The sequence below is a fragment of the Rhinoderma darwinii genome, chromosome 3 (assembly GCF_050947455.1).
Source record: "Rhinoderma darwinii isolate aRhiDar2 chromosome 3, aRhiDar2.hap1, whole genome shotgun sequence".
In the NCBI taxonomy this organism is placed as follows: Eukaryota; Metazoa; Chordata; class Amphibia; order Anura; family Rhinodermatidae; genus Rhinoderma; species Rhinoderma darwinii.
The window spans coordinates 336,077,518-336,103,358 of record NC_134689.1 but is presented as its reverse complement, the minus strand read 5'-3'; the positions used below and the strand labels follow the sequence as shown (position 1 = coordinate 336,103,358).

The window sequence follows — 25,841 nt, the reverse complement described above, 5'->3', positions numbered from 1 at the left end:
TTAATAAAATTTGTTAGTTTATTTTCCTATTATATTGTGGGTAGTCAGGAAATAAGGGTTTTTGCTTGCCTGAAGGCATTCCTGTTGTTGATTATATATTTTACCTGCTGACTACCCAGGGTCACAATTGCTCTCTGTCCGCAAAAAAGTTGGACTCACCGGTTCTTCTATGCAGAGAAGTTTTAGAAACAGATATTGAGGTCCAACTTCTGATCAAACTCTACAAGTAAATGTGGAAAAAAGGGGTTGTCCCAAGAATAACATTTATCTCCCATCCACAGTATAGGTGATAAATGTGTGATCTCTGGGGTAACCATAACTGGGACACCCACTGACTACTAAAACGGGGATCTTGAACCCCCGACATCACTCCTCACTACACAATGGCAGTGAGGAGGAAGTTGAATGGAGAGCAGGGCGAGCCTGCACCCTGCCGCTCCATTTATTCTTCTCTATCTCTGTCAGATCCATAGATTTTGAATGGAACAGCAAACTGCATCCTCGTCCTGCTCTCCACTCAAGCTCCTCTTCACTGTAGTCGTGCAGTGAGGAGGAACGGGGAATTCGGACCCCCGTTCTAGTGATCTGTGGGGTCATAATTGTGAATAGATAATAAAAGTTAATATTGGGGCGACCCTTTTAAGTTTGAACTAAATGTTTCACCTATACACAGAGGAAGCTGCAATTGTGGCTGGTTGATCCACATGACAGTTAACAGTCTTAAAGTCTATGTAAACTTATGAAAGTGATTTAACTGGTTGCCGACACAGGACGAGTATGCTCGTCCTGAGCGGCGAGCACTTCGCGCATTAGGACGAGCATACTCGTCCTGTGTGACAGCCGTCTCTGCGCGCGATCGAGAGCGGGGCAACGGCTGTAATACACAGCCACGGCCCCGCTCTGACAGCGGAGAGGAGAGAAACAACTTCTCTCCGCCATTAACCCTTTGAACGCCGCGATGAAAGCAGATCGCGGCGTTCAAAGAGGGGGGACTGCACATTGATCGCGTCACAGAAAATAACTGTGACGCGATCAAAGCCCACAACTCATATGGCCAGACAGCCCAGGGTCCATTGAAGGACCCCAGGGCTGTCTGAACATATTTCCTGTTGTTAGGGCATACTGAGGTATGCCCTAACAACTGCCTGTGTACGATCAGTAACAGGCTAATGTACTGGCATACAGATCTATGCCAGTACATTACAGTTACAAAATCAAAATCAAAATGATAAATCCCTTTATGGTGTTAAAAAAAAAAGTTAAATGAATGTAAAAAAAAATGAATGAAAAATAAATAAATAAATAAAAAGTAAAAAAAATACACAGAAACACACATTTTTTATAATAAATAAACTTTTTAAAATATAAGTCCCAAAACATGAAATAATATAGACATATTTGGTATTGCCACGACCGTAACAACCTGTACAACAAATGTATAACATTATTTATGATGATCAGTGTATGGTGTAAAAAAAAATATATTAAAACTGCAGCAGAACTGCTTTTTTTCTGCATTTTCGCCAAAATAAAAATGTATAGAAATTAAAGGATAATGTATTTGTACCAAAAAATGGTACCTACATAAAGTACAACTCGTCCCGCAAAAAACAACTATGTCGTACACAAAATTAAAGAGTTATGAGCGTCGGGATGCAAAGAGGGAAATTTAAAAAAAATTGCTCTGTCCTCAAGGCCAAAATTGGCCGTGTCCTTAAGGGGTTAAAAAAATAAAATAAATAGAGGTCAGTCAGTGTTTTGGTGCAACTTTCAAATTAAGTTCAGTGTAAGCGGATCCTTAGTGTCTCTAATATGCAGGATACGCCTGTTATCGATCACATCTAAGTTCATAACTTAGATGTGATCGGTTAGATCAGGACCCCATGGCATTAAACCCGTCAGTCCTGCGGACCTAACAGATTCAGGTCTTAACGCACGATACAGCTGGTCTGTATAGAGAACAAAGCAGCTGTATCTCAAAAAGTAAAAATCATTTTTACAAAAAACTAATTTGAAAGTTGCACCAAACACACTGACTGACAATGTTAAAAAACAAACAAACACTTTTGAAGGTTTACATTGTATTTACTTATAAGTCAATATTAATTAATGTTAGTAATATCTGAAAATGTGGCTTAATATTTGGCTACGTATAAGTATAGCAGAGATTCCATTATTATATAAGAGCAAGATGGTGGTTGCCATATTGTTTTTTTAACTATGGAGATGTATTACAAAGTCACTGTCAGCTGTCATTAATATGTCCATTTTTTGCCAGGCTTTGACTGTCGATGTGGGAATATATTCTGTGGGATACATCGTTACTCTGACAGGCACAGTTGCTCCTATGACTATTAGGCCTGATTTACATGAGCGTGTGCGTTTTGTGCGCGCAAAAAACGCTGCGTTTTGCGTGCGCAAAAGGCACTTAACAGCTCCGTGTGTCATCAGTGTATGATGCGCGGCTGCTTGATTTTCGCTCCGTTTGAATGTTTGTAAACATAAAAGCACGTGGTGCTTTTCTGTTTACATTCAGAGTTTGACAGCTGTTGCGTGAACCACGCAGTTCGCACGGAAGTGCTTCCGTGCGGCATGCGTGGTTTTCACGCACCCATTGACTTCAATGGGTGCGTGATGCGCGAAAAACGCTGAAATATAGAACATGTCGTGAGTTTTACGCAGCGCACTCACGCTGCGCAAAACCCACGGACTGTCTGCACTGCCTCATAGAGTAATATAGGTGCGTACGACACGCGTGAAAAGCACGCGCGTCGCACACGCGTATATTACGCTCGTGTAAATGATGCCTAAAGCTGAAGGAGCTAAGAAGATCAGAAAGGAAAACCCTGTTGTGGTTGCGGAGAAGATCCGTAAAATTTGAAATCAAAATTTCATCCTGTGTGACACCAACATTGTGGACTGTGGTGTGGTAATAAGTCATACAACCCACCTTCATCATCCTGACTCTACATCCAGGGATACAGCTCCTTCTCTTTTATCTTCCTTATTTCTCCTTTTCTTCTTCTCTTTTGATTATAGCTTTTCCCCAATTCCTACAATTGCAATAACAATGAAACAAAAAAAACATAAAACTGTTATAGATCCTTAAAGGGCTTTTTTCCAGTTAGAATAAATTGATGGCCTATCCTCAAAATAGGCTATCATATCTGATCGGTCGGGCTCCGACTATTGGTATCCCTGCCAATCAGCTGTTTTGGGGGGGCCGCGGAGCTCATGCGAGCGCAGCTTCACCTTCATTTCTTACCTGCTCCGAACTGTGAATCGCTGACACACTTGTAGCGGTGGATCACAGTAGTACATCCTTCTCCAATACAAATGAATGGGAGTAGGCTGTAATACTGTGATCCACCGCTACAAGTGTGTCAGAGATTCACAGTACAAGCAGTGACAGGAATGGAAGTAAAGCAGCGCTCGCATGAATTCCGTGGCCCATTCAAAACAGCTTATTGGCTGGGGTGCCTAAAGTCAGGACCCACCAGTCAGATATTGATGGTCTATCCTGAGGCTAAGTCATCAATATCATCCTGACTATACATCCAGGAATACAGCCCCTTCTCTTTTCCTTTTTTCTCCTTTTCTTTTTCTCTTTTTTGATGATAGATTTCCTCAATCAATATAATTGAAATAAGAATTAACAAAAAAAAATATAGAAAAAATAAATAGTAAAACATCCTTAAACTGTCCCCAGGCTTTTCCATGCTGTGCACAACTGTTTATATTGGAGAGAGGATGTGATGGAGTGTAATGTAATCTCTACACCGGTGTCTACAATATCTCCGCTCTCATCTCCCCTGCCCCTTATATAAGTATTATCCAGCATTGTGGTGTGGTAATAAGTCATACAACCAAACGTTATCATCTTGACTTCACATCCAGGGACACGGCTCCTTCCCATTCATTTTCCTTGTTTCTCCTTTTTTTCCTACTTGAATCTATAATTGAAATAAAGATAAATCACAATAAATAAAAAAATTGTAAAATCTTTAAACTGTCTCCAGGGATTTTTATACTGCACATAACTATTTATAAGACTAAGTTCAATCTTTGTGTTGTGATGTAGTTCAGTAAAGTTCATAGTTTCGCCATAATCGCGAGTAAAAACCGTGGCAAAAATAAAAGCAGGAAAACCACATGTTAGTATTTACAGGATTGTCGCAGTTCTGCCACGAACGCGGTTACTGCTTTTGTTATAGAAATAATTCAAGGAAATTTTGCTATACCTTCCGTGGATTTTTTTTTTCGATTATATGATTTTCACATTAAAGTGAATTGGGGAAATACACAAACACATAGAAATAGGGCATGGTATATATTTAAAAAAAGCAGCAAACCCTGAGTAACGTGATTTACAAATACAAAATGTGAATATGTTTTTTAAAAATCTTATTTAGATTCATATTACACCTGGACGATCTGGTTCTCAAGCTGCGCAAAACATAGCTAGATGACTTCACCAAAATGCAGACTTGTGTCTGAACTGAGCCTTTAGGGAGAGAAGATTGATGGAGTGTGATAGACTCTCTAGACATGTGCCTAGAAAACTTGTACTCCTGTCTCCCCTATAGGGGGTGTACAAACTCTTCCAGGTGTACCAACATGGATACTAAGGCCTCAGGAGGCTGGATGGCGGCACCTGGCCTCAAACTATGTAAACTTCTCTCAATGTCAGACATCAGGACAGAGCTGACACCATAGTGTGGAATGAGTAGAGACCGGCTTCTGTAGGTTCTTGTGGTATATTACACTACAGTAGGGGCGGATTAAGCATAACATGCTCCCTGGGCTCTATGGAAAGTGTGCCCCCCCCCCTCCAGCCTCAGAATTTAAAATCTTTTTCCAAACCCCTAAATACACGACACTATTTAAATGATATGTCCACAAGTATGTGGACACCTGACATCACACCTATATAAACTTGTTTGACATCCCATTTAAAAAACAATTGCTATTAATGTGGAGATGGCCCCTTTTGCAGCTCTAACAGCCCCCACTATTCTGGGAAGGCTTTCCACAAGATTTGGGATTTTGCCTATTAAGCCAAAATAGCATTTATGAGAAGAGAATGTCTGGCTCACAATCAGCATTTCAATTTATCCCAAAAGTGTTAGGTGGGGTTGAGGCCTGGGCTCTGTGCAGACCATTTGAGGTCCCTTCCCACCAAACTTGTCAAACCTTGTCTTTAAGGACCTGACTGTGCAGAGGTTCACAATCATCTCGGAACAGGAAAGAGCCATCCCCAAACTGTTGCCACAAAGTTGGAAGCATATAATTGTCTAGAATACATAGGTAGGTAGTGTTCCCCTCGCATCCACCAAATCCAGATTTGTCCATCGGACTCCCAGATAGTGAAATGTGATTCATCACTCCAGAGAACAGATTTCCAGTGCTCCAGAGTCCAGTCGTATTTTGGCCAAAATAACAACTAATGCCCCATGTTTTTCATGGATATTTTTACTATATATAATTTTTTCAGAACGCAGCGGGTCTTCTAATGCTAGGAGAGCATGATGTGCTAGTGTTTGGTTTGGCATGCAGAGCAGCCCGCCTTAGCTCACAGCTTGGGCGTTACAAATAGGCTGTGAATCAGTGAGATATGCTATGCCTGACGACTGGCACATTATTCCTCCATGTATTACACATAGTACCGACACCCCATGCACTATTCACAGCCCTCACCCCCACTCATCACGTTTATTTTTGATTACATTATCACACATAGCTTTGACACTTTTATACCACACACAGTTCTTTTATACCATACATTCACACCTTTGTACTACACTAATACTGACACCCATTTATCGCACACTTGTGAGCACTTAGTTGCCACTCCCCTAAAGACTAGTGGGAGGGGCTATCACTATTTAATGCACTCTCCATCTGAAGCATTTTTGACCAGTCTGCGTCCTGCTGGGAACGGGTTTTGACCTACCCACTTAGTAAGTATGGCCTTCTCTATGCTTTTGATCATTATGAATAACATATCTGATGATGACGGAGATGATCAGGCAGATGAGGAGGAGGAAGAGACTGAGACGCATGGCGATGGCGAATTACCAGGAAATGCACAGGCAGCAGCTTACGGCAGGAGGAGCTTTAGGAGCTGATGCGCTTCTGCTTGCGCTTCCAGTGGACTAAAAACCAGTTATATATTTTCTTTCTGCTGCGGTGCGTACCCCCTGAGGCTGTGGCGTATACCCCCTGTGGTACGTGTACCATGCCTTGAGCACCACTGCTCTAGACCACCAGGGAAAATTGATTTACTCCTCCCGTACTCCAGACTACCAGGAAAACGGGCAATAATAGATTTTTCTTACAGACAGCATGAAATAAATCTTCTATGTGCCTCAGTATGATCATACAGAGAGACATGGAGGTTGTTAACGCAATCATGGGCCAAAATATATTAGACTGAAATTTGTATTAGGTATGTCAACCGATACCCGCCCTCCAGTGATTTATCCATTTCCAAATCATAGGTAATCAATATACAGGGTGGGCCATTTATATGGATACACCTAAATAAAATGGGAATGGTTGGTGATATTAACTTCCTGTTTGTGGCACATTAGTATATGGGAGGGGGGAAACTTTTCAAGCTGGGTGTTGACCATGGCGGCCATTTTGAAGTCGGACATTTTGTATCCAACTTTAGTTTTTTCAATGGGAAGAGGGTCATGTGACACATCAAACTTATCGAGAATTTCACAAGAAAAACAATGGTGTGCTTGGTTTTAACGTTACTTTATTCTTTCATGAGTTATTTACAAGCTTCTCTTTGTTTACAGCCATTGACATGTCGCAGAGGTTAACACGTGAGGAGCGGATAGAAATTGTGTTGATATCTGGTGAATGCAGTACCCGGGTCAATGCAGGACACCCTACGAGACCACCCATCTCCAATGTTACAGTTTGCAAACTGCTTGCCAAGTTTCGTGAAACTGGTTCAGTGTTGGATTTGCCCAAATGTGGACGCATGAAAACTGTCACTAATGAAGAAACATCAGTGGCTGTCCTAGCTTCATTCAGCAAGAGCCCACAGCGTAGCACTCGCCGCATGTCACTGCAGAGCGGCATCAGTCGAACATCCCTTCGGTGGATATTAGCTACTCACAAATGGCACCCTTACAAACTCCAGCTGCTGCAGCATCTCAACGAGGATGACCCAGATCGGCGCACTGAATTTGCAGAATGGACAAACCAAAAATTGGAACAGGACCCTCAGTTTACACAGAACATTTTGTTCAGTGATGAGGCAAACTTTTATGTGAATGGTGAAGTTAACAAACAAAACCACCGCTATTGGTCTGACACTAACCCACATTGGATAGATCCCTCCAAGACTGTTGGAACACAAAAATTGATGGTATGGTGTGGTATATGGGGTACAAAGATAGTGGGGCCATTCTTCATCAATGGAAACCTCAAGGCCACGGGATATCTGAAATTGCTACATGATGATGTGTTTCCCTCTTTATGCACTGAAGCTGGCACGTTCCCTGAGTTTTTCCAGCAAGATGGTGCACCACTACATTATGAGTGTCAGGTCCGAGCATTCCTAGATGAACAGTTTCCTGGAAAGTGGATTGGTCATCGTGGGCCAGTTGAATGGCCCCCTAGGTCTCCCGATCTGACCCCCTTAGATTTTTATCTTTGGGGTCATCTGAAGGCAATTGTCTATGCTGTGAAGATACGAGATGTGCAGCAACTGAAACTACGGATACTGGAAGCCTGTGCTAGCATTTATTCTGCGGTGTTGCTATCAGTGTGTGAAGAGTGGGAGAAGAGGGTTGCATTGACAATCCAACACAATGGGCAGCACTTTGAACACATTTTATAAGTGGTCAGAAACTTGTAAATAACTCATGAAAGAATAAATTAACGTTAAAACCAAGCACACCATTGTTTTTCTTGTGAAATTCTCGATAAGTTTGATGTGTCACATGACCCTCTTCCCATTGAAAAAACAAAAGTTGGATACAAAATGGCTGACTTCAAAATGGCCGCCATGGTCAACACCCAGCTTGAAAAGTTTCCCCCCTCCCATATACTAATGTGCCACAAACAGGAAGTTAATATCACCAACCATTCCCATTTTATTTAGGTGTATCCATATAAATGGCCCACCCTGTATATATATATATATATCTCTGAGAGAAAAGATGACACAAGAGACCATGTTTGTATGCTCAAAATCTTTCTCTGTGGTTCATTGCCAAACTCAATTACAATCATATCATTCAGAAGGGGGTGTAGCCTTGAGGTTAACCAATCAGAGGCAATGTGACAATATTTCAAATTCAGCCAATTACAGACACACGATACATTCCAGATACATCATTATAATTCTTCACACATCAAGGTTTGCAGGTGCCGTATCTCTCTTGGCAAGAATATTCCTGTAAGATGGGGAGACACACTCACATGCATATTTGCCCTCCTCCCATCTCACTCCCTGTTCCTTCTCTCCAAGACTCGTATGGGAACCAAGGTCAAAGATAACTAACTAAGAAACATACAAACTTGTCTTAAAGGAGTAAAGACTTTCTTATTCATTACTAAAGAAACAAGATGAAGACTCCAGACAAGATGGCCGCTGCACAAAATCAATTCATGTAAACATTATGTTAATCACTTTCACAGAAGTACAGCAGGGGCAGGATAGTAAAAGCTGCGTATTCATGATCTGCGCAACTCAAATTCTGAATACGCTCATGCACATGTCCTCACTTGTAGAAACCGTTTCCCAATGCTTAGCAGTGAGGTTGTGGTGGGCTTATGATGACATTAGGCTGACAATTTGAACAGGCAGAGCTGCAGTATAAAGCATGGAAGAGGACAGAGCCTGAGCCACAGATGAAACAAGGAGCAGTGTTTCAGGCTACCTCACACTTCCGTTGCAGCTTAGACTACCATGTACTAATACTGCAGGTCTAATCATAGATGTGCTGTAATTGAGAAGGAGCTAAAAACAGAAATATAGGGGGGAATTTATCAATAGGTTTATGCCTAGTTTTTTGGCATAACTATTTTCAAATCATTCTGCACGACATATTTGTAGATATATTTGTGGCTTTGCCGGTTTTGTAAAGTGACGAGAAAAGTGGGCGAGATTTCCTGGGAGTTGGTGAAGTCTCCACCTTTTCGACAGATTTATTAATACAAAATCCAGAAAATGGTGCAAATTTTGGCACAAAACTACACCTGCTCATAGTCATTTTCTGACTGTAGGAGGGTAATGGCTAAATTTGGGATTGGTGGAAATGTTAAAGATATGGTGAAGATGATGTACAACTCCCCCACTGCTTGAGTCATTGTAGGGGGGATTTGTCCCACCCTTTCGTTCTCTCTAGAGGGACACGGCGGGGATGTCTCCTCTCCTCGCTCCTATTCGCCATATTTATTGAATCCTTGGTGATTTTAATAAGAGAGGATGTGTCTATATGTGGATTTGGCTGTGGAGGGGCGAGGGATAAAATCCTTCTGTATGCGGATGATATCTTATGCTTGGCGGAAGCAGAGAGGTCTGTCCTGAGGGCCATTCATTTAATAGAACAATTTGGCATTTTCTCTGGATTAGAGATTAATTGGAACAAATCGACTCTGCTACCATTGGATGCAATAGATGTTAATTCAATTGGAGAATTATATGTTTTGAACCCCTCTCAGTGCTTTAAATATTTGAGAATCAAAGTTGATGAGAATTTGGAAAATCATATTTATCTGAATATTATGCCATTGATTTCCAAACTTAGAGCTAAGGTGCATATTTGGGGCAAACTTTCCTCTATGAAGAAGCGATAGAATATCTCTTGTTAAGATGATCTTGCTACCTCAATTATTATATGTGTTATCCACTTGTCCGGTATGTGTTGCACACCTAATGAGTGAACACTGGTGCGGTAGGGGTTTATATTCTTCAGTCACACATTCATCTGCTATAAGTAATGAACATGAATCAAACATGGAGATTAGGACCTTCCTTCTCCTAGAAACCTGGTGTGCACTACAATTAGGCTATGTTCACACAGAGTATTTTGGGGGAGGAATATCTGCCTCAAAATTCCGTTTGGAACTTTGAGGCAGATTTTCCTCTCCCTGCACGCCGATTCTCGCTGCGATTTTCGCGCCGTTTTTCGCCCGCGGCCATTGAGCGCCGCGGGCATAAAACAGCGCGAAATACGCTTTCTCTGCCTCCCATTGAAGTCAATGGGAGGTCAGAGGCGGAAGCGCACGAAGATAGGGCATGTCGCTTCTTTTTCCCGCGAGGCAGTTTTACTGCTCGCGGGAAAAAGACGCCGACGCCTCCCATTGAAATCAATGGGAAGCGTTCTCGGGCCGTTTTTGCCGAGTTTTTTCGGCAAATACCCCGTGTGAACATAGCCTTACTGTCCCACCAGAAAAGACTCCCCTGAGGAAGATGGTCCCAGTCTAGTGTCATTACAGGACCTGTATATTGCTAAAATGACACCTATTAACATCAGAATTTTATGGGGGTGGGTTAGTCTCTTTATCTTTCACACATATGAATTGATAGTAAGATATTCAAAGTGATAGAAGTAAATATTAACAATGTTATTTGGGGCAGGAAAAGGGTCAGTATTAAGCAGAAGTTCCTGTGGAAGAATAAGAGAAGAAAGCGTATCCCTCCCATGGATTCAGGACTACTTTCTGGCTGCCCAATTATAATTTTTGGTGGTATGAACTTCTGGAATCCGGGCAACTGAACCATGGGTGGTCTCAGATCTTTCCTATTAGTGGTCCACTCTCTAAAAGCTGGGTGGATTATAAAAGTCTTTGTGGGATTCGGGGGGGGCTTCACCTTTCACTCCGATTTGGAATAATTATAACTATAAACAGTTTTTGACCATTCCTGTTCCTAATATCTGGGAAAGAGCAGGTATCACATTGGTGGGACACATGTTCAAGGCAGGACAATTCATTTATTGTGAGGATTTATTAATCCCGTTTGGAATAAATAATACATTTGGATATAGGTATCATCAGTTGTGGCACGCTTGCACTAAAACGCAGGATAAAACCTGTTTGGGATTCGGAAGGCCCCCTGTGATAGAATGTATTCTTAAGATGAATGGAGCTAATATTTCACTTTATATCAAATAATTCTAAAAACACATACTCATGCAACACTTTTTTTTACTAGTCAAAGGTTATGGAATAGGGATTTAGGCCCAATAAGCCGGGAGAAATGGGAGAATATCTACTAGAATGGGAAAGAGACAGCGGTCAGTGCAAACCATGGTTCAGTTCAATATCACTCATCGTTTGTATTATACTCCAGATTTGCTTCATAAAATTGGCTTAAGTGAGGATCCAAAATGTCAAAGATGTCAATATCCCGTGGCAGAGTTTTTGCATGTGATATGGGAATGCCCGATGATTGATTCATACTGGACACTGATATTTCAAGAGGTGGTGATCAAGCTTGATGGTGAGATAATTGGCACTTCTGAATTGCACATTGAACTTTCAATGGCGGAGTTTTCACAATTTCAAATTAGAGTAAAAGAGTTTTATTGCTTGCTAAATTAGTAATTGCAAGAAAATGGATGGCAGAGTCTTCCCTTTCTATTTTGGAATGGAGTATTGTTTCCAAAATAAGAGAGTATGAAAAAATAAGATAAAAAAAGATCAATCAATTGCATAAATGGGAGGAGCTATGGGCTCTGGAGCTGACGTGGAGGTTTTACTGCTTTTTTTTCCTTCTCCGGATCTCGTGTAGGGGGATGGGTGGGCCGCTGATGATAAGTTTGCATTTGTGTTGGATTTTGTTTGAATTATAATTCTGTATTGTAATTTTCTTTGGTGCAATTCAACATCCTTATTATAAGCTATATAATTTATAACATAATAATAAATAAATAATACTTTCATTCATGACTATAAATGATTTTTATTGCGGTTATTACGACGTTGTGTTTATTGGTCATAGATGTTCGTTCCCGCATTTTTTTCTCTGTTTTAAATATTATGTATTTTGATACTCGGATGAAACGTGTTGTACCTATATGAAGAAAGTGTTACAGAGGTCTACTCCGCAGTGCCTGTGCGTTACACTCCTTCCTCGAGCATCTTTTTACTTATTAGTCTCTGAGACATTTTGTTAATAGCTTACGGGTTCCTGATGTCGGCTGAATAAGGGCTTGAAGCAAGAGCACAAGAGAATCGATAAACTATAGTGTTGTGCCCATTACAGACAACTTACCCAGATGAGCCCCATTTTTAGGGGCACTGAGCTGCTGGGAAATCTGTTTTGACATTATTAGCCTAGGGGGCGCCGTTCTCTTCCCTCCCCCTTTCCTATTTTCGCCTGTGTTTAATATGTTAATGTATGCAATTACCATAGGAAACTACAATCCCGGTATTACATGTAATAACTCTTTGTAAATAACATAAAGCCTGAAGGACGCCTACACCTTATATATTTCCTGTTATTTATAGAGTGCTGACATATTCTGCAGCGCAGTACAGAGAATTATCACACACATCGGTTACAGTTAGACCCTCTAATTTCTCTATTTTAGACACACACACACACACACACACACACACACACATGTGCATTAGGGTCAATTTTCTTTTTCTACATGAAGCCAAATAATCTGTACTATAATCGGTACAGGTGGTTTTTGGAGTGTTGCCGGAAACTGGAAGACCTGGGAAATCTGACACAAGAACAAGAAGAACATACAAACTCCTTGCTCATGATGTCTGGGGTGTATTCACACCTGTGACCTCAGAGTATCAAGACAAGAGGGCTAAGCACTTCAGCCACTGCGCCGCCCACCTTGTTTAGGGTGCAGTCACACATGGCAGATTTTGTTGCAGGAATTTCTACAAGTAAAAATTGCTTCCCTTCACCTGAATAGAATATGTAGACATCCATACACCTGCAGCAGAAACAACGCCATCCAGACGAATTAAATAGATTTTCAGCCGCAGACATTTTTGCAACACAATCTGCCGTGTGTGACTGCTCTCATATAGAGGACTGTGGATCTAGAGGATTGGAGTATCTTAAAATGTAACTAAATGTTGAACAAACTTCTGATATGTCATAGTGACATGTCAGAAGTTTTGATTGGTGGGGGTCCGAGTACTGAGACCCACACCAATCGCTAAAATAAAGCGGCAGAAATGCTCGTGTGAGCGCTTAGCCACTTTGTTTCTGTTCGACTTTTTCCGGAAATCGATGTAGCGGAGAACGGGCTCAATATAAAGTCTATGTGCCCATACTCCGCTACATCGGCCTTTCCGGAGAAAGCCGAACAGAAACGAAGTGGCTAAGCGCTCACACCGGCGCCTCTGCCGCTTCGTTTTAGCAATTGGTTGGGGTCTCAGTGCTCAGACCCCGAGTTTGTTCAAAGTTTAGTTACCATTCAAGAAGCCATTTCTAAGGATATTCAACATGTGGTTGAAGTGGTACATTTGGTACCCAGTCCATGGTGGAACATTCAGTGGATTCTGTAATCCCTGGTGGTCCTATATGAATGTTCTTATCCCTAGTGCACATTCGGCTCATCTGCAAAAATAATAATTTGACTCAATGAGCATATAATATCTATTTCTTCTCCAGTGTATTAGTAATAATAATACTAATGACTTATATAGTGAAATCATATTCCATGGCGCTGTACAATGTGAAGTAGGGGGTTTATGAGGGTGAATAATCCATCCCTCACTAAATTGAGCTCTAGCAAAACATGTTGACAGCGGCGCTGCTTCCTCAACTGCTTCACCACCTTCACAGAGACAGCAACTGGAGGCCTATTGTTATCTCTGACCGGTTACACACACCGGGCCGAAATCAGGAATTTCTGGGCCTCATACACCCAAGAAGTCTGGGCCCGACTGCTCATTACCAGTGGGAAGGGGGGCAGGGGTAAGATGCAAACTGGCAGAGGCTCTGTGGAGGTGCAGAAGGGAACAGTAGATGGGCAGGGGCGTTGTGCAGGTGTAGATAGGTAAACATAAAAAATTTTTGCAATGAAACTGCTGGCTGTACACAGCACAGTCACTCACCAAGATGCAGTGCTGGCTGCTGCTTGTGGCTTCTGCAGGCTCTAACGTTTCCCACTGACACGACATGTCTGGATGAAGACTCCTCCTCACACGCTGCATCCACGTCACCTGCAAAGTCCCCAGATCAGAAGTCAATTAATTCAGACCCCCGACCAGACCCCAAAACAAATTAAAATCCTAATGATACCACAAAATTAATTCATATCTAGATCAGACCTGTAAAGGATCTGCCAGACACAGCTTCTGTGTCGACTTCCGTGGTTAGTCAGTCTGCACCTGCTCCTAAGTCTGATCGAGTGACCCCTCCTTCTACCAATCAGGCTGGGAGGCTAAGGAGTGGGAGAGCCTATCACAGCCTGGCCAGACAGAGCTAGCTCCCGCCCTCTGTCTATTTATACCTTCACTTCCTGCTCCTCCTTTGCCTGTGATTCTGTCTGTTTCCTGGATCTGCTGCTGCTGCTGCTTGTACTTTGTCCTCTGCTCCATATAGACCCTGGCTTACTGACTACTCTCCTGCTCTGCGTTTGGTACCTCGTACACTCCTGGTTTAACTCGGCTCGTTCACTACTCTCCTGTTCTGCGTTTGGTACCTCGTACACTCCTGGTTTGACTCGGCTCGTTCACTACTCTTGTTGCTCACGGTGTTGCCGTGGGTAACTGCCCCGTTCCCCTAGCTTCTGTGTACCCTTGTCTGTTTGTCTGTCGTGCACATAGTGAGCGTAGGGACCATCGCCCAGTTGTATGCCGTTGCCTAGGACGCGCCGTTGCAAGTAGGCAGGGACTGAGTGGCGGGTAGATTAGGGCTCACCTGTCTGTCTCCCTACCCCGGCATTACAAGACCCTTATGTATTTACTGTTCCTGGGTCCCACCTCAAGTTCCTGAAGCTGGGGGGCTGACACTAGTTCTCCCACAGACTGCTCCCAAGGTCCCCATCTTTCACACACACACACTGCTCTCCATAGCCCCCTCTCTTCCACATTCTTCTCCCCATAGCCCCCTCTCTCACATACTCCTCCACATAGCCCCCTATCTCACATACTCCACATAATCCCGTCTCTCACATACTCCTCAACATAGCCCCCTCTATCACACACTGCTCCACATAGCCCCCTCTATCACATACTCCTCCACATAGCCCCCTCTCACATACTCCTCCACATATCCACCCCTCTATCACACACTGCTCCACATAGCCCCCTCTCTCTCACATACTCCTCCACATAGCCCCCTCTCTCACATACTCCTCCACATAGCCCCCTCTATCACACAGTCCTCCACATAGCCCCCTCTCTCACACACTCCTCCACATAGCCCCCTCTAGCACACACTGCTCCACATAGCCCCCTCTCTCACATACTCCTCCACATAGCCCCCTCTCTCACACACTCCTCTACATAGCCCCCTCTCTCTCACATACTGCTCCACATAGCCCCCTCTCTATCACATATTCCTCCACATAGCCCCCTCTCTCACATACTCCTCCACATAGCCCCCTCTCTATCACATATTCCTCCATATAGCCCCCTCTCACACACTCCTCCATATAGCATCCTCTATCACATACTGCTCCACATAGCCCCCCTCTATCACATACTCCTCCACATAGCCCCCTCTCTCTCACATACTGCTCCACATAGCCCCCTCTCTCACATACTCCTCCACATAGCCCCCTCTCTCACATACTCCTCTACATAGTCCCCTCTATCACATACTCCTCTACATAGTCCCCTCTATCACATACTCCTCCACATAGCCCCCTCTCTCTCACATACTGCTCCACATAGCCCCCTCTCTCACATACTCCTCCACATAGCCCCCTCTATCACATACTCCTCCCCCTCCTTCACAGTCTCATTACCTTCCACCACAGTGTTATGTCAGGGCAGCATCCTCTTCCTCTATCTTCTCTTTCCTGCATTGAGCTGCATTAGGAGTAAGCCCCTCCCCTTCCTGTCTGATCACATGACCTCCTCCTCTCCACTCCGGCATCTACTTTGTGAGCAGGGCCCCAGCAGTAGTTAATTGGAGAAAGGAGAGAGAGATGATAGATTTATACTTTGTCTGTTATGCTAAACAGTCAGCGCCGGGGTGTGACACCTCAGCATGACAGACGTACACACAATGAAGGGGTTAATAGCTGCATTACTAGTAGCTACTTACTTGCTGTGTAGGGGTCAGAGAGTAACAGGAGTCAGATTTCCTGAGCTGAGTAACAGCGGGACACTGCGGGCGGTACTGCCGGGGAGGAGCAGGCTTGCACACCATGAGTTCCTCCTGCTGTAGCCATTCCTTTCCCTCTACACAGGTCACGAGGAAGAGGGAAAATGCTAGAAGAGGGCTGATTGGGTGGGTGGCCCTGGGTCTGGGTCTCGTAAGTAAAATAGGTGGATACATCTGCAATGTCTGTTTCACAGCCGAGCTGCCACCAAGGCTTTAAACTACATTACTGGGTATTTTGTTCCCCAAACATAAGTGACCCAGCAATGTAGAGGATCCATTGTAGTGCTACTGCGCCAGTGTGGTGAGGGGGGCCCGCGGGCCAGTAAGACCAGCTCTACAGTGTGACCCACCAAGCATCACCTCATATCTCAGATTCTAGACCTGCAGCTATCTCAAACAGGCACCTAAAAACACACCTGCCCTATAAGCAGCTGTAAGGGAGCTCGTACACGCAGCGGTTGTGCTGTAAAGATTTGTAGCAAATTGCAGTGACATTGTGATGCAGCTTTTGGTCACGCAGCTTTTTGGTGACTCAGGACACGCGGTGCACTACCGCAGCAAGGCCGCTCTGTATATGGGCATCTTAGGTAAGCGAATCGGGAGAACATTTCTATTGATTTAAAGAGGTTGTCTGTTTTAGAAAACCCATTTTCACATACTTTAATAAGACATCCTAAATTAATAGCGGGGGTCCATTCCTGATCCTCATCTATTAGCTTGAGAGGACATCAGCTGCAAAGAGGGTCTTGCTCTGGAGGACTCGGCTTGTGCGTGCACTGCACAGACAGCCGATTGATTTTAATAGGAAATTATTCATCTTTCATTTCCACTGCGGTCAGGGCCGCCATCAGGAATTTCAGGGCCCCCTACAGCTACATTTTCTGGGCCCCCCTACCGTGGCACCGCCTGTTAACGGTACTCCGTCCAGTACTATATCATGGTACCCAGGGCCGCCATCAGGGGGGGTATTATGGGTACTGATGTGAGAGGCCCGGCCAAACCTAATTGAAAGGGGGGCCCGGCAAACTGCCGCGACTTGCCTTTGGTAGAAAAAAAACAGGCCCCTGCAATGGGGCCCGTTTTTTTCACCAAAAGAATGTCATGAGCTGCGGGCCCCCCTTTCAATTAGGTTTGGCCGGGCCTCTCACATCAGTACCCCTAATACCCCCCTGATGGCGGCCCTGGGTAGCATGGGGGCCGTCAAACACCGCCGCCCGTGCGACCGATCACGCGCACCCGCAAACTCCCGCGCATGCGCACCGGCGACCGCCTGGAACCGCGCACCGAATTTTGAGGCAGATTTTGACCTGCCCACACTATCTTGCCGCGTTTTTTGCCTGCGGCGATTGAGGACAGCAGACAGAAAACGCAGCAAAAAATGCATTTTCTGCCTCCCATTGATTTCGATGGGAGGTCAGAGGCAGAACCGCGGCAAGAAAGGACGTGCTGCTTTTTCTTTTTTCCGCGACTGGCTCCCATTGATTTCAGATTAAATCAATGGGAGGCGGTTTTGGAAGTTTTTTGGTGCTGATTCTGACGCAGTGTCCGAGTCAATATCAAGGCCCAAAAACTCTGAACTGGGCCTTATTGTTAGGGCTTATTCAGACGAACGTGTAATACGTCCGTGAAACGTGTGTGATTTTCACGCGCCTCGCACGGACCTATGTTACTCTATGGTGCCGTGCGGACTGTCAGTGATTTTCACGCAGCGCGAGTCCGCTGCGTAAAACTCACGACATGTCCGATATTTGTGCATTGTTCGTGCATCACGCACCCATTGAAGTCAATGGGTGCGTGAAAATCACGTCCAGCACTTCCGCAGCCGTATAAACTATGAATGAAAACAGAAAAGCACCACGTGCTACAAACATACAAACAGAGTGTCATAATGATGGCGGCTGCGCGAAAATCACGCAACCGCGCATCATACGCTGCTGACACACGGAGCTGTTATGGACCTTTTGCAAGCGCAAAACGCCACGTTTTTGCGCGCGCAAAAAGCACACGCTTGTGTAAATCCGGCCTTAGGGTAGGAACACACTAGGCATGAACACTGCGGATTTTATGCAACACATTTTATTGTGTAAAATCCGCAGCGTATTACAGTCGCAGCAGAGTGGATGAGATTTGAACAAATCTCATCCACACGCTGCAAAAATAATGGACCTGCAGTGTGACTTTTTGGCTTTTTAAGTCGCATGTCAATGTATTCTGTGGAATCGCTGCTCCTCTGTTGCAGAAATGCTGCGGTTCTGCCGCAAAAATCACAAATGAGAAAAAAAAAAAAAGGCACTTTTTTAAATTTATAAAAAAGTTTAGACTTACCCCGGCCGTAGTCCTGGTGACGCGATCCTCTATTCTTAGCGCAGCCCCGCCTCCTGTCATGACGTTTCATCCCATGCGACTGATGCAGCGGTCACATGGTCTACAGCGTCATCCCAGGAGGCGGGGCTACGTTCAGAAGAGAGAGATGCGTCACCAGGACTACGGCCCTGGCAAGTCTAAACTTTTTTTTCCCTGCAGGATTCCCGCAGCGGACACGCCTCACGAAACCTGCGCCGCTATTTGGTGCGGTTTTGCTGGCAGAATTCCCTGCGGCTCCCGGGATAAGCTGTGTAGTCTTACTCAGCATATCCGCCTAGTGTGTCCCTTATGATGTCGCTCCTGGAGCTGCTGCCGCTCTCTAAATAGGCAGTTGGTTCAGTAGAATTTGGAATTATTTTTTTTTGTGAACCAGCTTAAAAAAATACAAAACTTTTGTGTTAGGGCCTGTTCACATCACTGTTCGCTTCCGCTCCGGGGTTCCGTCTGAGGTTTCTGTCGGGTGAACCCCGCAACGGAAAGTGAAAGTGATAGCACAGCTTCCGTTTCCGTCACCATTAGCGCAGTCGACTGCGCTATTAATTCTGTCCGAAAACCAGCCGGAATGGTGACGAACGGAAACCATTAGCGATGTTTCCGTCACCATTGAGATCAATGGTGACTGAAACGGAAGCTGTGCTGTCACTTTCACTTTCCGTTGCGGGGTTCACCCGACAGAAACCTCAGACGGAACCCCGGAGCGGAAGCGAACAGTGATGTGAACAGGCCCTAACACAAAAGTTTTGTATTTTTTTAAGCTGGTTCACAAAAAAAAATAATTCCAAATTCTACTGGACCAACTGCCTATTTAGAGAGCGGCAGCAGCTCCAGGAGCGACATCATAAGGGACACACTAGGCGGATATGCTGAGTAAGACTACACAGCTTATCCCGGGAGCCGCAGGGAATTCTGCCAGCAAAACCGCACCAAATAGCGGCGCAGGTTTCGTGAGGCGTGTCCGCTGCGGGAATCCTGCAGGGAAAAAAAAGTTTAGACTTGCCAGGGCCGTAGTCCTGGTGACGCATCTCTCTCTTCTGAACGTAGCCCCGCCTCCTGGGATGACGCTGTAGACCATGTGACCGCTGCATCAGTCACATGGGATGAAACGTCATGACAGGAGGCGGGGCTGCGCTAAGAATAGAGGATCGCATCACCAGGACTACGGCCGGGGCAAGTCTAAACTTTATCAATTTAAAAAAGTACCTTTTTTTCTTCTCTTGTGTGATTTTTGCGGCAGAACCGCAGCATTTCCGCAACAGAGGAGCAGCGATTCCACAGAATACATTGACACGCTGCGGCTTAAAAAGCCACACGGCAGGTCCATTATTTTTGCAGCGTGTGGATGAGATTTGTTCATATCTCATCCACTCTGCTGCAACTGTGATACGCTACGGATTTTCCACAATAAAATGTGTTGCATAAAATCCGCAGTGTTCATGCCTAGTGTGTTCCTACCCTAAGGCCGGATTCACACAAGCGTGTGCTTTTTGCACGCGCAAAAAACGTGGCATTTTGCGCATGCAAAAGGTCCATAACAGCTCCGTGTGTCAGCAGCGTATGATGCGCGGCTGCGTGATTTTCGCGCAGCCGCCATCATTATGACACTCTGTTTGTATGTTTGTAGTCTCCTTGGGGAACTAATAAAAAAAGTAAAAATGTGTAAAATACAGTTGTTTTTTTTATGGAAAAAAAATAAAATATTAAAAGTTAAAAAAAAAAACTTTTCCCATTTTCCCCCTAGAGCATAGTAAAAAATAAATAAAATAAACATAATTGGTATCGCCGCATCCGTAAAAGTCGGAACTATTACAAGATATCATTATTTAACCTGCACGATGTACGCCATAAAAGAAAAAAAATTCTAAACGGCAGAATCACTATTTTTTGGTCACCTCATCTCCCACAAAAAAATGGAATAAAAAGTGATAAAAACGTTGCATGTACACCAAAATGGTATCATTAAAAACTTCAGCTTATCCCGCAAAATAAGCCCTCACACCACTTAATCGACGCAAAAATAAAAAAGTTATGGCTCTCAGAATTTGGCGACACAAAATAAATTAAATGTTTTACAATTCGTTTTTTACTTGTAAAAGTAGTAAAATATAGAAGAAACTATATATATTTGGTATCACCGTAATCGTATTGACCTGAAGAATAAAGTTAACATGTTGTTTTAATTTCACAGTGAATTCCGTAAAAACGAAGCTAAAAAAACAATGGAGGAATCGCTGTTTTTAAAATGTTCTTCTCCACAAATAATTTTTTCCCCGTTACCTAGTACATTATATGGCACAATAAATGGCGCTACAAAAAACGACAACTCGTCTCACAAAAATCAAGCCCTCATAGGACTATATCGACGGAAAAATAAAAAAGTTAGGGCTTTTGGAAGGTGGGGGAGGAAAAAAATAAATTGAAAATCTAAAAAATGGCTGCGGCGGGAAGGGGTTAACAGCGTCGAGTGGCAGTACATTTGGACAGTTTTAGAGGCCTTTCTGTATGAATACAATTTTATAACATGGCTGAAGATCTTATATAAGACGCCGTGTGCAAGACTCAAAGTCAATAATAAATGATCATCCCAGTTCAACCTAGAAAGGTACACGTCAGGGACGTCCTTCATCTCCTCTATTATTTTCAGTGGTTATGGAGCCTTTAGCGATATATATTCGTGAAGATAGTAAAATTGTTGGATTCAGGAGTGGGAAATACGAGGATGTTATATCTGTCTATGCGGATTATATATGACTATATCTGAGCTCTCCTTGCGTCTCTATACACATTATTAACTATAAACTTGCTGAATTTGCTACATTTTCTAATCTTTGATTAATTGGGAAAAATTTATATTACCCTTAGACGGACAATGCTGAGGATTTAGGGACCGTGATCCCAGTTAGTAACCAAATTAAATATTTGGGGATTCATATATGGAGGGACATAGGGGACTTTATGAAACTTAATTTGTGGCCCCTTATTGTTGAACTTAGACAAAAAGTTAAATTCAGGACCAAACTGAACTTTTCGTTTATGGCGAAACTTCCTATGATTAAAATGTTTATTCTCCCAATGATTTTATACATGCTGAGAAACGCGCCTTTCTGGATTGACATTTCATTTTTTAAAACTTTAGATGGTATCTTGAATGATCTTCTCTGTGGTTATGGCAGGAAGATTAGAATTACACAGGTATATTTGCAGTATCCTCCGGATGATAGAGGTGTAAACCCTCCAGATTTTAGGATGTGTTATTTTGCTGCCAATTACTGTTCCTGATAAATGGTGACATCCGTCTTTTCCATAACACTTTGGTTGATATGAAAACTTACAGATATAAATATTTTTTTCAGTTACTGGACTATGGACGGCTCTCCGGATCTATATATTCTAAATTTACAGCTTGTCTGATGATGGAAAATGTGGGTATATTGCAAAAATGTTTTGATGTTTTTTTCTTCATTAGTTATTTCTTTATTATAGAGTAATTTAGACCTTCAGCCCCTAAATTTGCTAGGTTGTGCTAAGGCCATGAAAAAATTGGAGTAATATTAGTAAATGATCTCTGTATAGATGGTAAAATAAAATCACTAGTCATTTTGGCTCAGGAATTTGATATACCGAAGGATATGGCTTTCAAATATATTCAGATCAACTCCGCTTGTCGGGCCATTAAAAATAAAAATAAACTAAAAATCAGTAATATTCCTGTTTTAAAACGTGTTACTGATAGTATACACTCGACCTTGCTTTTGCGGCCGTGATTTATCTGCATATTTGCAGGTAAATTGCAAACCCATTCTTTTCTATGGCCCCATGCACATGACCACGGTTTACACGATCGGTGCGGGGGCCGCAAATCTGGACCACAAAAACTCTGTAAATGTCATTTTATGGTCCGGATTTGCGGATTCACCAATACTGGTGAATTATTGTGGATCCGTGACTCCTGATAACACACGGATGCACTGGAAGGGTTTATTGTAGGCTGATGGACCGCAACGGTGCCGTGGTTTTGCGAATCGCAATACGAATGTGATTATGTGCATAAGGCCTAAGGGGAACTTCTCAAAAATGTGTAGATTACTGATTGATGAATTTCTACTGCTATATCCTCATAGATCTATGCACAAGTGGAATAGAGATCTAGTTGGTCTATCTAATAAGTCATGGATACAATACCTTAGGGACATTCCTGTATTGTCACCTAGTCTGGCCTACCTGCAATCACAACTGTTCATTATACATCAACTCTATTTTACTCCCAAACCTCTTGTTAAAATGAACTGTAGAACTGACAGTAGATGTCCCAGATGTCCCAAGCAGATTGGATCCATCTTCTACAGAAATGTCCGAAATTATATAGTTTTTGTGTACACGTTATCGAGGCTCTTAACCCCTTCCCTCTTTAGCCACTTTTGACCGTCCGGACAGAGCCTCATTTTTCAAATCTGACATGTTTCACTTTATGTGGTAATAACTTCGGAATGCTTTAACCTATCCAAGCAATTCTGAGATTGTTTTCTCGTGACACATTGGACTTTATGTTACTGGCAAAATTAGCTAGATACATTCAGTATTTAAATGTGAAAAACACCAAAATTTAGCAAAAAATTTAAAAAATTTGAATTTTCTACATTTAAATGTATCTGCTTGTAAGACAGGCAGTTGTACCACACAAAATAGTCATTAATTAACATCCCCCATATGTCTACATTAGATTGACATCGTTTTTTGAACATCCTTTTATTTTTCTATGACGTTACAAGGCTTTAGTAGCAATTTCTCACATTTTCAAGAAAATTTCAAAAGGCTATTTTTACAGGGGCCAGTTCAGTTGTGAAGTGGCTTTTAGGGCCTTGGGTATTAGAAACCTCCAAAAAGTCACCCCATTTTAAAAACTTCACCCCTCAAAGTATTCAAAGCAGCATTTAGAAAGTTTCTTAACCCTTTAGAGGTCAAATTTACAAATTAAATTTTTTGTTGTTGCAGAAATTCATTTTTAATCCATTTTTTTTGTAACACAAAGATTTACCAGAGAAACGCAACTCAATATTTATTGCCCAGGTTCTGCAGTTTTAGGAAATATCCCATATGTGGCCCTAGCGTGCTACTGGACTGAAGCACAGGCCTCAGAAGCCAAGAAGTACCTAGTGTATTTTGGGCCTCCTTTTTATTAGAATATATTTTAGGCACCATGTCGAGTTTGAAGGGCTCTTGCGGTGCCAAAACAGTGGAAATCCCCCAAAAATGACCCCAGTTTGGAAACTACACACCTTAAGGAAATTATCTAGGGGTATAGTGAGCATTTTTACGCTACAAGTTTATTGCAGAAAATATTGGAAGTAGGCTGTGAAAATGGAAATCTACATTCTTTCAAAGAAAATGTAAGTTTAGCTAATTTTTTCTCATTTCCACAAGGACTAAAGGAGAAAAAGCACAGCAAAATTTGTAAAGCAATTTCTCCCGAGTAAAACAGTATCCCACATGTGGTAATAAACGGCTGTTTGGTCACACGGCAGGGCTTAGAAGGGAAAGAGCGCCATTTGGCTTTTGGAGCTCAAATTTAGCAGCAATGGTTTGCAGAGGCCATGTCACATTTGCAGAGCCCCTGAGGGGACAAAACAAAGAAAACGCCCAAAAAGTGACTCCATTTAGGTAACTACACCCCTTGAGGAATTAATTTAGGGGTGTAGTGATCATTTTGACCCCACAGGTGTTTCATAGAATTTATTAGAATTGGGCAGTGAAAATAAAAACAATCCTTTTTCTTCAAGAAGACGTAGATTTAGCTCAAAGTTTTTCCTTTTCTCAACAAATAAAGGAAAAAAAGAACCCCAACATTTGTAAAGCAACTTCTCTGGAGTACGGAAATACCTCATATGTTGTTATAAACTGCTGTTTGTGCACATGGCAAGGGATAGAAGAGAAAGAGCGGCATTTGGCTTTTGGAGTACAGATTTTGCTGTATTGGTTTCATGACACCATGTCGCTTTTGCAAAGCCCCTAAGGTACCAGTACAGTGGAAATTACCCAAAAGGGACTCCAGTTGTGATACTACACCCCTTGAGGAAATAATCTAGGGGTGTAGTGAGCATTTTGACCGCACAGCTGTTTCATAGATTTTATTTGAATTGGGCAGTAAAAATAAAAATTACATTTTTTTCCAATAAGACGTAGCTTTAGCGCAAAATGTTTCATTTTCTCAAGCAGAAAAAGAACCCCAACATTTGTTAAGCAATTTCTCCCGAGTACGGCAATACCCCATATGTGGTTATAAACTCATTTTTGGGCACACGGCAGGGCTCAGAAGGGAAGGAGTGCCATTTGGCTTTTGGAGTACAGATTTTGCTGAATTGGTTTCTGGTCGCTATGTAGCATTTGCAAAACCCCTGTGGGACCAAAACAGTGGAAACCCCCCAAAAGTGACCCCCATTTTGGAAACTACACCCCTCAAGGTATTCACTAAGGGGTGTAGTGAGCATGTTAACCCTGCAAGTGTTTTGCAGAAATTAGTGTGCATTCGATATTGCAGAGTGAAAATGGGATTTTTCCATAGATATGCCAATATGTGGTGCCCAGCTTGTGCCACCATAACAAGACAGCTCTCCAATTATTATGCTGTGTTTCCCGGTTATAGAATCACCCTACATGGTGCCTTAATATTTTGCCTGGACATTTGACAGGGCTTAGGAGTGAGAGAATACCATGCAAACTTGAGGCCTAATTTGGCGATTTACACAGAATTGGTTCACAATTGCAGAGGCTCAGATGGGAAATAATAAAAGAAACCACCAGAAGTGACCCCATTTTAGAAACTACACCCTCAAGGCATTTATTAAGGGTGTAGTGAGCATTTTCACCCCACAGGTCTTTTCCACAAATAAATTCGCTGCGTATGGTGCAAAGTAAAAATAAACATTTTTACCCAGAATTGGCAATTGAGTGGCAATTATGTCGTGCCCAGCTTATGCCACTGTAGACACACACCCGAAAATTTTTTAAAAGGGTTCTCCCGGGTATTGCGTATATGTGGAAGTAAACTGCTGTTTGGGCACGCTGTAGGGCTCAGATGAGTGGGAGCGCCATTTGGCTTTTGAAGTGTAGATTTTGCTTGGTAGTAGTTTTGTTTGAGTATTGCTGGTGCTTCCATTTATAATGTAGGGGATATGTAAGCTGGGCAGAGTACATCAGG

General features: G+C 42.9%; 1 long non-coding RNA gene across 2 annotated transcripts in view; it reads right to left on the bottom strand.

Moving 5' to 3' along the window:
- The window catches only part of LOC142749854 (uncharacterized), a 33,557-nt gene extending 17,374 nt beyond the window's left edge, over positions 1 to 16,183 (bottom strand). Inside the window, exons 1-4 of one of the 2 annotated variants that reach the window (XR_012882478.1) lie at positions 15,924 to 16,183; positions 14,065 to 14,172; positions 3,865 to 3,953; positions 2,951 to 3,053 (exon numbers count right to left, since the gene is read on the bottom strand). This is a non-coding gene — a long non-coding RNA (uncharacterized LOC142749854). The remainder of the gene's footprint in view (positions 1 to 2,950; positions 3,054 to 3,864; positions 3,954 to 14,064; positions 14,173 to 15,923) is intronic. The other variant, XR_012882477.1, reaches the window with a different exon arrangement.
- Between the last annotated feature and the right edge of the window lie 9,658 nt (positions 16,184 to 25,841).